This window comes from Equus caballus, chromosome X (genome assembly GCF_041296265.1).
Source record: "Equus caballus isolate H_3958 breed thoroughbred chromosome X, TB-T2T, whole genome shotgun sequence".
NCBI classification, from domain to species: domain Eukaryota; kingdom Metazoa; phylum Chordata; class Mammalia; order Perissodactyla; family Equidae; genus Equus; species Equus caballus.
The window spans coordinates 67,517,384-67,532,579 of NC_091715.1; the positions used below are offsets into that span (position 1 = coordinate 67,517,384).

At 37.2% G+C, this 15,196-nt stretch overlaps 1 protein-coding gene across 2 annotated transcripts in view; it reads right to left on the reverse strand.

The window, feature by feature from the left end:
* SNX12 (sorting nexin 12) overlaps positions 1 to 15,196 on the reverse strand; it is a 95,390-nt gene that overhangs the window by 7,158 nt on the left and 73,036 nt on the right. The gene's annotated exons all lie outside the window — the stretch shown is intronic.

Below are 15,196 nucleotides of genomic sequence, written 5' to 3' on the forward strand. Positions count from 1 at the left end.
CACTTTCCTGAATGAATTTCAGAGTTGGAAGAAGCATTAGAAGTCAAGAAGTATAATCCTTTTACAAAACAATCTACCTGAAATGAATGGGCCTTCTGAAAGTGATTTTAGTGTGTAGATATTTGGCCTCCTATGACATTAATCAGGGTATGGATTCCTTAAGAAATATAATTACAAGGTGGTGGTTGTTTTTATGGAGTAATATTTCAGGGGATAGTTTCCAAACACTCTAAACCCATTTACACCAGGAAAGCTATCTTCTCTACATTATACAGTAGGAAACTTTACCATAAACTTGCATCTCAGTCTGACTACAGAGCTCAGTAGCTCTTAAGGTCTGCTACAAATACATCAAGTAAAATCCTCCTTGAAGAAAAATATAGTGGAGAGTAACTGCAAATTGGTATGGTGTTTATTTTTGGAGTGATAAAAATGTTTGAAAATTAATTGTGGTGATAGTGCACAACTCTGTGAATACACTAAAAACCAATTAATTGTATACCTTAAATGAGTGAATTGTATAGTATGTGAATTATGTCTTAATAAAGCTATTATAAAAAAGATATCAAGAGAATGGAAACACAACTCTCAGAATGGGAGAAAATATTCACAAATCTTATATATGATTATATATATATATATCAAGAATATACAAAGAACTCCTATAACTCAACAATAAAAAGACAACCCAGTTTTAAAAAGAGCAAAGATTTCAATGGACATTTCTTCAAAGAAGAAATACAAATGGCCAACAAGCACAGGAAAAGATGTTCACCATCACTAATCATTAGGAAAATGTAAATCAAAACCACAATGAGATACCACTTCACACCCACAAAGATAGCTATGATCAAAATAACAGATATCAACAAGTGTTAGTGAGGATGTGGAGAAATTGGAACCCCCATATATTGCTGGTGGGAATGTAAAATGATACAGCTGCTGCGGAAAGCAGTTTGGCAATTCCTCAACAAGTTAAACACAGAATTACTATATGACCAAGCAATTCTACTCCTACGTGTACACACAAAAGAATGAAAGGGGCCAGCCCAGTGGCGCAGTAGTTAAGTTTGCACGTTCCAATTCAGCAGCCTTGGGTTCACTGGTTCGGATCCTGGGTGCAGACCTATGCACTGCTTATCAAGCCATGCTGTGGCAGGCATCCCACATATAAAATAGAGGAAGATGGGCACGGATGTTAGCTCAGGGCCAATCTTCCTCAGCAAAAGGAAGAGAATCGGTGGCAGATGTTAGCTCAGAGCTAATCTTCCTCAAAAAACCCCAAACAATTATAAACAGGTGTTCAAACAAAACTTTGAACATATATGTTCATAGTAGCACTATTTACAATAGCCAAAGATAGAAACAGCCAAATGTCTATCAACGGATAAACAAAATGTCGTGTACCCATATGATGGAATATTATTCAGCCATAAAAAGGAATGAAGTACTGATACGTGCTACAGTGTGGATAAGCATTAAAAACATCATGTTAATCATTTCACACTGTATACAATATCATGTATATATACATCAACACATCGTATTGTACACCTTAAGTATATACAGTGTTTGTCAGTCATATCTTTATAAAAGTGGAGGAAAAAAGGAGAAAACATCATGCTAAATGAAAGAAACCAGACACAAAAGATCATATATTGTATGATTCCATTCATATGAAATAACCAGAATAGGTAAATCCATAAAGATAGGGGGCAGATTAGTGGTTGTCAGGGGCTGAGGGCAGGTGGAATGGGGAGTGACTGCTTAATAGGTACAGAGTTTCCATTTAGAGTGATGAAAAAGTTAGATAGAGCTGATGGTTGCACAACATCATAAATATACTTAAAACCACTGAATTGTATACTTTAAAAGAGTTAAAATGGTAAATTTTATGGCACGTATATTTTACCACAATAAAAAGAAAAGAAAAATTCAAACATGCAAGAGGTTGCAGGAAAGCATTAGAAATATAAAACTATAAGTGAAATTTAAGCTTCATTATGTCATGTCACAGCTTGGAAAACAAAACTATAGTGGGTCTAACTGGTTGGGATAGGAATGCATTTAGCAAAAGTGTAACCCTGTAAGACTAACTGCTGATTGAAATCTTTTATCATCTAAAAACAATCTTAGTATTGGAAAGAACCTCAGATGCCATCCTAATCTTCCCTACAGTAAAAAAAAATGATGAACACAAAGGAAAAACATAAAAAACTTATGTTTGAAAAAAAATGTCAGGTCTGACACGTAAAGAGCTCAGAAGTCATCCCTCCTATCCTCACAGGAAAAAAGCGGAACTGAAAATGCACAACTATTCTTAGGTTCTTCAGAGAATTGAGGTCACAGGGTAAACCACTGCCCCCAAAAGTGGAGAGACAGGTGAATAGAGTGAATCACAGCTTTTGAGAGCAGAAGCCCCCCACTGGAGCTAGTATTAGGATAGGAAAATCAATTGACCAATTGTTGGAAGCTCTATGTGGACAAGCATGAGAATTTAAAAGTCCAGAGGGGAGCCCCAGTCCCAGGGAGGCCCCCACACTTTCATGACTTTTACCTACATGAGCCCCACTAGGTTCTCAATGCAAAGCTTGGAGAAAAATTCCCTCATGATTGTGACGGGGGTGTGGGGAATAACCATTTTGAAATAACCCAAGGTATTCTGTTCTCCTTAACAAAAGCCTGCACCAAAGCTAACTGATTTTACCAGAACCTACCACACTGGGTTTTGCTAGAGCCTAGCCAATCTGGAGGAATGGAAATATCCAACTCCAGCTCCCTCTAGACTTCCTATCTCACTCAAGTTGTGGCAGGGTGGAATAAAAAGCACTTGTAAAGATCACAGCCTAGGAACACAGGCTTACTAACAGACTGAGACCTAATTATAGGAATATAGAATCTTTCCCCGTCTCTGACACCATACCACCACATCAATAAAGCTCCTGTATAACAACAGGGAATTACAAATGAAAGAATTGCATGTCTCAGATCTTTAAGAATAACTCTCTAGGGCAAATCCAAAGACAACAGGGGAAAGAAAAACAAGGACACCTGGGCCAACCTGGTGGCACAGTGGTTAAGTGCGCACATTCTGCTTCAGTGGCCCAGGGTTCGCCGGTTCGGATCCTGGGTGCGGACATGGCACCGCTTGGCAAGCCATGCTGTGGCACGCGTCCCACATATAAAGTAGAGGAAGATGGGCATGGATGTTAGCTCAGGGCCAGTCTTCCTCAGCAAAAAGAGGAGGATTGGCAGCAGTTAGCTCAGGGCCAATCTTTCTTAAAAAACAAAAAAACAAGGACAACAGAGGAAATTTTACCTCTGACACAACTACAGTACATAGTAAACCCAGCCTAACTGCTAGCCAGACAAACATAAAATCTCACACAAAATGTCAATTTACCTGAGTTCCTCTTATCTAGTACATCATGTTAAGCTTTCAACGAGGCATTACAAGGCATACTAAATGGCAAAAAACACAGTATGAAGAGAAAGAGAAAACATCAGAGCCAGACTCAGATATGGCAGAGATTTTGGTACTACCAGAACAGGAATTTAAAATAACTATATGCTAAGGGCTCTATTGGAAAAACTGGACAACATACAAGAATAGATGGGTAATGTAAGCAGAGAGATGGAAATTCTAAGAAAGAATCAAAAGGAAATGCTAGAAATCAAAAACACTATAATGGTAATGAAGAATGTCTTTTATGGGCTCATCAGTAGATGGGACATAAATGTGGAAAGAATCAGTGAGTTTGAAGATACGAAAATAGAAACTTCTGAAACTAGAATGCAAAGAAAAAAAAGAATGCAAAAGATGGAACATAATATCCAATACTTGTGGGACAATTACAAAAGGTGTAATATATGCATAATGGGAATACCAGAAAGAGAAGAAGGAGACAAAAGAACAGACGAAATATTTGAACTAATAATGGCTGAGAATTTTCCAAAATTAATGATAGATAACAAACCACAGATCCAGAGAGCTCAGAGAACAGCAATCCAGGGTAAATATCAAAAAATCTATACCTAGGCATATCATATTCAAATTATAGAAAATCAAAGACAAAGACAAGCTCTTTAAAGAATTCAGGGTTAAAAAACATCTTACCTACAGAGGAACAAGGATAAGAATTACATCAAACTTCTCTTCAGAGACCATGCAAGCAAGAAGAGAGAGCAGTGAAATATTTAAAGTGTTGAAAGAAAAAAGCCACCAACCTAGAATTCTGTATCTAGCAAATTCATCCTTCAAAAGTGAAGGAGATAAACAACAAAAACAACCCAATTTAAAAATAGGTAAATCTCCAAAGAAGATATGCAAATGTCCAAAAAGCACATGAAAAGATGCTCAACGTTACTAATCACTAGGGAAATGCAAATCAAAACCACAATGAGATACCACTTCACACCCATTAGGATATTGGGGTGGCTATTATTTAAAAAAAATTAAAAGATAATAAATGTTAGCGAGGATGCAGAGAAATTGAAACCCTTATGCATTGCTGGTGGGGATGTAAAATGGTACAGTATGGCAGTTCCACAAAAAATTAAATATAGAATTACCATATTATTGAGCCATTCCACTTCTAGGCATATACCCATATACCCAAAAGAATTGAAAACAAGAACTCAGATTATTTGCACACCATGTTTACGGCATCACTATTCACAATAGCCAAAAGTGGAAACAACACAAATGACCATCAACAGATGAATGGATAAACAAAGTGTGGTATATACATACAATAGAATATTATTCAGCCTTAAAAAGAAAGGAAATTCTGATACACACCATAACATGGATAAACCTTGAACACATACTGCTAAGTGAAATAAGCCAGACACAAAAGGACAAAAATTGCATAATTCTGCTTATATGAGGTACCTAGAGTTGTCAAATTCCCAGAGACAGAAAGTAGAATAGTGGTTTTCAGGGGCTGAGGGAGAATGGGGAGTTATTGTTTAATGGGTACAGAGTTTCAGTTTGGGATAGTGAAAAAGTTTTGGAGATGGATAGTGGTAATGGTTGTATAACAATGTGAATGTAATTAATGCCACTGAACTGCACACTGAAAAGTGGTTAAAATAGTAAATTTTAGGCTATGTACGTTTTACCACAATAAAAAAAGAAAAAATGAGACAGATCTGTATATACAGACATGTAAATATTTCTACACGCTTTCTCTTGTAAAAAACTAAAAGACATTAGAAATACTGTAGTAATCTTAAAAGCCTATAAAAATGTTTACAGAAATGCTTTCTCTAGTTACTGCTCTCTCAGTTCTAAAGTTGTACCTCGGTTAATTCGATTATTTCCCATATTTCCATTAGTAGCACACTTGTAAACCACTTCTACAGATGGCTAATCTCATCCCTTCAATGACAATTCTTATTAAAATTTCAACCAGTAATTCTTTTTCCAAGTTCTCAGCTTCCAACATACTCATTACAGCACTAATCATTTTACCTGACAATATCTATTCACTAATCAATTCCCAGTGAGAATTATAAGACATTTATGTCCAGTAGCAAGAAAGAAAAAATTAGAATCCCTGAAACAGATGGTAAGTGATATGCTTTCAAATCTAGGACATATAGAAAATGAAAATATGAGACTCTCTGGTGATTTCCAGAGAAAATAATATTAACATAGTCAATGCACTGTGTGATTTATCAAATAAGTGCTGTAGAAACATTAGTGAGATCATTTGGACTCTGACAGAAGGAAGGCTTGTGGAAGTAGTTAGATAGGGTTGGCTATATGCACAGCCATTACACATAGAAAAAGACTAGAAGAACATATACCAAAATGTTAATATTGATAATCTCTGGGAAGTAGGGTTCCTAGGTTTCTTTTCTTTTTTTGTTTATCTGTATTTTCTAAAATTTCTAAAATAAATATGATAACTACTATAATAGGAAAAATCCAAATAATAAAATTTATCAAGGACACCATCAAAGTGGCAATGTAGGAGATCCCAGCCTCCATCCCCCCACAAAGATCAATAATTAGATAGCTATCCATGAACAAAAACAGCTCTGAGAGAGCTCTGGAGTTCACTTAAGAAACTGTAGCAAGAAAGTGGAACAAAAAACCTGAGAATAACTATAAAAGAAGAGAAAGTAGACAGCTTCATTTTGCCTGTATCATCCCATCCCCCAAGCTACCACTGCTCAGCACCAAGGGGGAACTTCCCAGCTAGAAAGAGTTCCCCTCGTCAGGAAAGGAAGAGTGGGGTGAGTGACCACCTTCCCCAGCCTTTCAGGCACTTCATGAAGGTCTCACTTCAGTTCCACCTCACCCAAACTAGCAAAGCTGAGCCATATAGAGATGGCTAGGAACAAGGAAGAAAAACAGGGGCTACCAATGCAGTCATGCAGTGGAAGGAATTGCGGTTCACAGTGATCTGCTCTGTAGATAAACACAGCAGATTTCGCCACAGGAGAAGAAACTAGCCAACACAATCACTGTGGATGCCTCACAGATTTCACCATCTTTTGCCCCACAGGTATTCACATTCACTGACATCAGCTACCTGAGTCCCTCCTCACTCCCCTCCCCCACTGGAGCCTGGGAACCTCACTGGCAGCCAGCTCAGGCCTCTGTGGCTATGTAAGTGCAAGACACAAGCCTAAACCCCCACAGCTGACCCCCACTGCCATGTGCATGCTTGCAGTTATCCCCTCCAACTGTGCACTTGCATGCTGCTGGCCTGATGTCTAACATCTATTACTGGCTCCCACTGCAGTGTGCACACCCAGGGGGAGACTATGCAGCCAAGGGAGAGCATGCCAACAGCTAGGGCCCCTGCAGCCACCAGTGAGCCCATGGTTGGCCTCAACCTTTGTTATATCACTTGGCCCCCACCACCACATGTGTGTCTGCATCCAGCTCCTGCCACTACAAAAGCACCTGCAGCCAACCCCTGTAGCTAAATGTGTGCCATCACTGGCTCTAGCCACACTGCTACATGCCCTGGTCCCCAGCCATGGTAACAGGAAATGTTGCTAAGGACACCAACAGCCCTGCAGCCACAGTGGACCCCCTGCAGTGATCACCAAGAACCACAGTTGTCAATGCTGTGGAACCCAGTGGCCTGAGCTGAAGAGACATCATGCCCCCCTGGACCTAGTACTATCATATGCCCCTAAACTTGATGCCCTACACCACTAGACCCAGGGTCACAGCATGCTCAAGTGAGCCCCCAGCTCTAGGTGAAAGGCTTCCCTTACCAAAGACCGTCCATAAAGTCTGGAAGAGGTGACTGCTTCTTCAAATGTGCAGGCATCTACAGAAGGCTACAGGGATCATGAAGAATCAGGAAAGCATGATTTCACCAATGGAATACAGTAAACCTCCAATAACTGTCCTCAAAGAAATGGAGATCCAGGATTGCCCAACTAAGAATTCAAAATAATTGTTCTAAAAATATTCAGAGAGCTACAAAAGAACACAGATAAACAATTTAATGCTATCAGAAAACAATACAAGAACAAAATGAAAAATTCAACAAAGAGATAAAAAAATATAAAAAAGAACCCAAGAGAAATTTTGAAGCTGAAGAATACAAAGATTGAACTGAAGAATTCAATAGAGAGCTTCAATGACGGACTTGAACAATCAGAAGAAAGTATCAGTGAGGTAGAAGATAGAATAATTGAAATTATCCAATCAGAAGGTCAAAAAGAAAAAAGTACGAAAAGAAATAAAGAAAGCTTACAGGACTTATGGGACACCATCAAGAGAAATAACGTATGCAACACTGGAGTCCCAGTAGAAGAGATGGAAAAAGGTGCAGAAAGCTTGTTTAAAGAAATAATGGTTGAGAACTTCCCAAACCTGGGGAGAGATTTGGATATTCAAGTTCATGAAGTTAATTGGTTATACCAAAATTTCAATCCAAAATGATCTTCTCCAAGAAACATAATAATAAAACTGTCTAAAATCAAGAAAAGAGAGAATTTTAAAAGCAGCAAGAGAAAAAAATCTCTCATACAAGGGAACCCTCTATAAGGCTATCAGCAGATTTCTCAGGAGAGACCTTACAGGCGAGGAGAGAATGAGATGCTATTTTTAACGTGCAGAAAGAAAAAAACTGCCAACCAAGAATACTTTCCCCAGCAAAGTTATTCTTCAAAAATGAAGGCAAGATAAAGATTTTCCTTAATAAATAAAAGTTGAGGGAATTCATCACCATTAAATGTGCCTTACAAGAAATGCTGAAAGGAGTTCTTCAAGCTGAAATAAAAGGACGCTAATTAGTAACATGAAAATATATAACATGCTGGTAAGAATAAGCATATAGACAGATTCAGAATACCCTAATACTGTAATATGGTGATGTGTTACCTACTTAACTCTAGTATAAAGGTTAAAAGACAAAAAGTATTAAAAAGAGCTATAGATTCAACAATTTGTTAATGAAAACACAACATAAAAAGTTATAAATGGTGACATAAACCTAAAAGGGAAGAAGTAAAACTATAGAGGTCTTACATGCAATCAAAGTTTTTGTAAGTGAGACATTGCTATCAGCATAAAATAGGCTGATATATACATATATAGATATATGATGTTTTATGTAAGCCCTATGGTAACCATGAAGCAAAAATCTAAAGGAGATTCACAAAAGATAAAGAGAAGGGAATCAAAGAATACTACTATGGAAAATTATCAATTTACAAATCAAGGCAGAAAGACAAGAAAAAAACAAAGGAACTGCAAAAGAGCCAGAAAATAATTAATAAGGTGGCATTAGTAAGTCCTTACCTATTACTAATTACTCTAAATATAAATGGATTGAATTCTCCAATCAAAAGACACAGTGACTGGATGGATTAAAAAAAACACACACAAGATCCAACTACAGTTACCTAAAAGAGACTCACTTCAGCTTTAAGAACACATATAGGCTCATAATGAAAGGACCGAAGAAGATATACCATGCAAGTAGAAACCAAAAAAGAGAAAAGGAAGCTATACATATATCAGAAAAGAGACTTTTAGCCAAAACCAGTAGCAAGAGCCAAAGATGGTCAGTATATAATGATAAGGGGGTCAATATATCAAGAAGATATAACAATTGTGAATATATATGCACCCAACATCAAAGCACCTAAATATATTAAGCAAATACAAACAGATCTGAAGGGAGAAACAGACAACAATACAATAATAGCAAGTGAGTTCAATATCCCACTGTCAACAATGGATAGATCATCTAGACAGAAAATCAACAAGGAAATGCTGGGCTTGAACCATAGTTTAGACCAGATAGACCTAACAGACATACAGCACATTCCATCCAAAAGTAGCAGAATATACATTCTTCTCAAGTGCTCATGGAACATTCTTTAGGATAGATCATATGATAGGTCACAAAACAAGTCTTAGCAAATTTAAGATTGAAATCATACCAAATACTTTTTCCAACCACAATGGTATGAAACAAGAAATCAACAACAGGCGGAAAGCTGGAAAATTCACAAATATGTGGAAATTAAACAACACAGTGCTAAACAACCAATGAGCCAAAGAAAAAATAAAAGTGATCAATAAATATCTTGAAACAAATGAAAATGAAAGCATAACATATCAAAAGCTACAGGATGCTGCAAAAGAACTTCTAAGAGAGAAGTTTATAGTGATAAATACCTACATTAAGAAAAAAGAAAGATCTCAAATAAACCACCTAACTTTACACCTCAAGGACCTAGTAAAAGAAGAACAAACTAAGCTGAAAGTTAGCAGAAGGAAGGAAATAACAAAGATCAGGGCAGAAATAAATAGAGGCCAGAAAACGATAGAAAAAATGAGCAAAATTAAGAGCTTGGGTTTTTTTAGAATAAACAAAATTTGTAAACTTTTAGCTACACTAACTCAGAAAAAAAGGAAAGAGGACTCAAATAAATAAAATCAGAAATGAAAGGAGACCACAGAATGATACCACAGGAATACAAAGGATCATGACAGATGACTATGAACTGGACATACCAACAAACTGGACAACCTAGAAGAACTGGATAAATTCCTAGAAACACACAACTTACCAAGACTGAATCATGAAGAAATAGAAAATATGAAAAAAACCAACAAGTAAGGAGATTGAATCAGTAATCAAAAACCTCCTGAAAAAGAAAAGCACAGACAGTTTCACAGGTGAATTATACCACACATTTAAAGAATAATTAATGGCAATCCTCCTGAAACTCTTCCAAAAAATTGAAGAGGAGAGAACACTCCCAAACTCATTCTATGAGGCCAGCATCACCCTGATACCAAGGCCAGATAAGGACACTATAAGAAAAGAAAACTGTAAGCCAATATCCCTGATGAATATAGATGCAAAAATTCTCAAAAAAATCTTAGCAAACCGAATTCAACAGTACTTTAAAAGGATCATACACCATGATCAAGTGGGATTTATCCCTGGGATGCAAGCATGGTTCAACATACACAAATCAATGTGATACACCACATTGACAGAATGAAAGATAAAAATCATATGATTTCAATAGTTGCAGAAAAGGCATTTGACAAAATACAACAACCTTTCATGATAAAAACAGTCAATGAATTGGGTATAGAAGGAAACATGCCTCAACATAATGGAGGCCATATATGACAAGCCCACAGCTGACAACATACTCAATGGTGAAATGTTGAAAGCTTTCCCTCTAAGACCAGGAACAAGACAATGGTGTCCACTCTCACTAATCTTATTCAACGTAGTATTGGAAGTCCTAACCAGAGCACTCAAGCAAGAAAATGAAATAAAAGGCATCCAAATCAAGAAGGAAGAAGTAAAATTGTTTCTGTTTGCAGATGATGTAATCTTATATATAGAAAATCCTAAAGATTCCACCAAAAAACTGTTAGAATAAACAAATTCAGTAAAGTTGTAGGATACAAAATCAACATACAGAAATCAGTTGTGTTTCCACACATTAACAATGAAACATCTGAAAAGAAATAAAGAAAACAATCCTATTCACAATAGCATCAAAAACAATAAAATACTTTAAAATAAATTTAACCAAGGAGGTGAAAGATTTCTACACTGTAAACTACAAGAGTTTGAGGAAAGAAATGGAAGAAGATGCAAATGGAAAGCTATCCCATATTCAAGGATCAGAAGAATTAATATTGTTAAAAGTCCATACTACCCAAAGCCATCTTATAGAATCAATTCAATTCCTATCAAAATTCCAATGGCGTTTTTTCACAGAAATAGAAAAAGAATCCTAAAATTAGTATGGAACCACTAAAGGCCCTAAATAGCCAAAGTAATCCTGAGAAAGAAGAACTAAGCTGGAGGCATCAAACCTCCTGATGTCAAACTACACTACAAAGCTATATTAATCAAAACAGTATAGTATTGGCATAAAAATGAATGTAATAGACCAATGGAACAGAATTGAGAGTCCAGAAATAAACCTTCACATATAGTCAACTAATATTTGACAAGGGAGCCAAAAATACTCAATGGGGAAAGAACAGTCTCTTCAGTAAATGGTGCTGGGAAAACTGGATATCCACATGCAAAAGAATGAAATTGAACTCCTGTCTTAAAGAGTCACAAAATTTAACTCGAAGTTGATTAAAGACTTAAACATAAGACCTGAAACCATAGATATCCTAGAAGAAAACATAGGGGAAAAGCTCCTTGACATTGGCCTTGGCAATTACTTTTTGGCTATGACACCAAAAGCACAAGCAACAAAAGCAAAAATTAATAAGTGGGGCTATATCAACCTAAATAGCTTCTGCACAGCCAAAGAAATAATCAACAAAATGAAAAGGCAACCTACTGAATGGGGGGAAATATTTGCAAATCATGTATCTGATAAGGGGTTAATATCATATGACTGAACTCATCATACATATGAACTCATATGACTCAATAGTAAAAAAACCAAACAATCCAATTTTTTTTTTTTAGGAAGATTAGCCCTGAGCTAACATCTGCTGCCAATCCTCCTCTTTTTGCTGAGGAAGACTGGCCCTGAGCTCACATCCGTGCCCATCTTCCTCTACTTTATATGTGGGACACCTGCCACAGCATGGCTTGCCAAGCGGTGCCATGTCCGCACCCGGGATCCCAACAGGCAAACCCCAGGTCGCCAAAGCGGAACATGCGCACTTAACAGCTGTGCCACGGGGCCGGCCCAAATCTGATTTTTAAAATAGGCAGAGGAAATGAATAGATATTTTTCCAGAGAAGAGATACAAATGGCCAACAGGTACATGAAAAGGTGCTCAACATCACTAATCATCGGGGAAATGCAAATCAAAACAATGAGATATCACCTCACACCTGTTAGAATGGCCATCATCAAAAAGACAGGAGATAACAGGTGTTGACAAGGATGTGGAGAAAAGGGAACCCTTGCACACTGTAGCTAGGAATGTAAACTGGTGCAGCCACTATGGAAAACAGTATGGAGGTTCCTCAAAAAACTAAAAATAGAACTTCTATATGATCCAGCAATCCCACTTCTGCATATATATCCAAAGGAAATGAAAACAGGCTATCAAAGAGATATCCGCATTCCCATGTTCATTGCAGTACTCACAACAGCAAAGTTATGGAAACAACCTAAGTGTCCATCAATGGATGAATGGATAAAGAACATGTAGGATATGTATACAACAGAATGTTATTTAGTCATGAAAAAGAAGGAAATCCTGCCATTTGCAACAACATGGATGAAACTTGAGGGCATTATGCTAAGTGAAATAAGCCAGACAGAGAAACACAAATACTGTAGGATATCACTTATATGTGGAATCTAAAAAAGCTGAACTCACAGAAACAGAAAGTAGAGTAGTGGTTTCCAGGGGCTGGGGAATGGAAGAAACGGAGACATGTTGGTCAAAGGGCACAAACTTCCAGTTATAAGATGAATAAGTTCTGGGGATCTAATTGTGATTATAGTTAATAATACTGTATTACATACTAAGTTACCAGGAGAGTAAATCTTAAATACTCTCATCACAAAAAAGAAATGGTAATTATGTGACATGATAGAAATGTTAGCTATCGTTATGGTGGTAATCATTTTGCAGTATACAAGTGTATCAAATCAATATGTTGTACACCTTAAACTTACATCCTTCTTAAAATGTCACTTATCAATAATTATCAACTTACAAATTATCAACTTACAATGTCACTTATCAATAATATCTCAATAAACCTGGAGAAAAAAAGCTATCAAAGAGATGGTTTATTTTAATAGCAACTGACCTGAGTTGCATTTTCTAGTGGTTTTTTCAGCCACAGAAGTGAACAAAATCTTCTAGGACAAAGTAACAGTGTAGATGGGACCCAGAGAGAGACTGATTGTACTCTATGATAAGTATTCTCCAGAATATAAAATGAAGTCATGAACAGGAGGCCAAGCTTTTGTTCTCTTGTATCTCTCTCCCTCTTGCCTCTTCTCTGATTTTCTTCCACACTCTGAGCATTCTAAGTCATCTTATGTGTGGTCAGAAAAATCTATAAGGAAGATTGTTTCTCTAGACTCTGGCTCTATCAATTATCCCTTTTCTGCTCTATTTTCAACATTTTCTTGTCTACCTACAGACACATTTAACTTTCCCTACTCTAAAACAAACTAAAAACACTTATGTCCACCCTATCTCATTACAAACTCCCATCCTTTCTCCCTTCTTCCCTTCAAAGCCAGATTTCTGGAAGAATTAATCTACATCCAGTCTGTACTTTCTCCTTCTCCATTCATTAAATTCACTGCAGTCTGGCTTCCATCATGATTCCAGGAAACTATAAAGGAAAGCTTCCAAGATGTTGGATTCACTGGCCTGTATTCACATAGCCTAAGGCTATTAATTGCTCTTATTTCTCAAAATTTCCTCTTCTTGACCTCTGGGACACTACTGTCTCCTCATTCTCCTATCTTTCTTACCTTTCCCTGTCAGAAGCTCCTCTTCTTTCCAATTCTTACTCTTTGGGGTTCCCCAGGATTATGTCCTAGTCTCTCTTATAGTCTTACACCACAAAGGAAAAAGTTAATCTATTTACACAGCTTCAACTATCAGTGATAGATCCCAAAATTTTTAATACTAGCCCCCAAACTCCTGTCTAAGCTTGAGACCTCTATTTCCAAATTACTTTTAAGCATTCCTACCTATAGGCTATAAGGGTACCTTAAGCTCCTCTAGTCTAAAATCAGACTTATCCTCTTTACTGCCCAAATCCTCTACAACCTTTTGGATTCCTGGATTATATTCTCATTCCCAATCATAAGACAGGTTCCCAAACTAGAAACTTTTGCCCCAACTACTTCTTCTCCCTAATCCTGCACATGTAATCAATCAGCATACAATTCTATTGATTCTACCTCATAAATACCACTCTGTCAAACCCAGGGTTTCCCCTGCACTGCCACAATGTGGGTTCAGACTCTTATAATATCAACTTGGACTACTTACCACAACACCTGCTAACTAGTCCTGCCATCATTCTCTCCCCACTCCAGACCAGTTCAGCTTCTACATTGCTTTCAAAATGATCTTTACCAAACCACTCTTTTGATTCTCCAGTGTCTACAGGATAAAACCCAAACTCCTCAGTCTAGCACAGTAGGATCCAGTCTAGCTTAGAAGCCTCACTTTCTACCTCATCCCCAACTCCCGCATACTAAGCTTCTGACCATTCCACAAACACACCAGACTATTTTATGTCTCCACGTCTTCATACGTTGTATTCCCTCCTCTCAGAATGTCCTTCTCTTTCTTCCTCGCCTGACAATGTCCTAGATGTCTGAGAAGAGAGAATTTGCTTTATTTTCTACAGCATCCTCCATGTGTCTGACATGTGGATGGTCCGCAGCAAATACTTATAGTGTGATTGAATAAGAGAGAATTCATGCCTCAACTCCACGCTTCACTCTCAGCCATACAGAATTTCAATCCCTGCACCCATGCTCTTACCTCCATATCTTTGCACACACTAACACTCAGGAAAAAAATGTATACGTGCCTTCTCAGGAACCAGAAACTAGCTATCATTTATTGAGCAGTTTTGCTAAACGATTTATGTTCATTAGCTTATTTTAATCCTCAATCAGTACTGTGAGGTAAATATTATCATCATTTCACAGATTAAAAAAAACTCGGAGATGTAGAAGGTTTAAATAACTTTTCCATCTTGTAAATGATGGG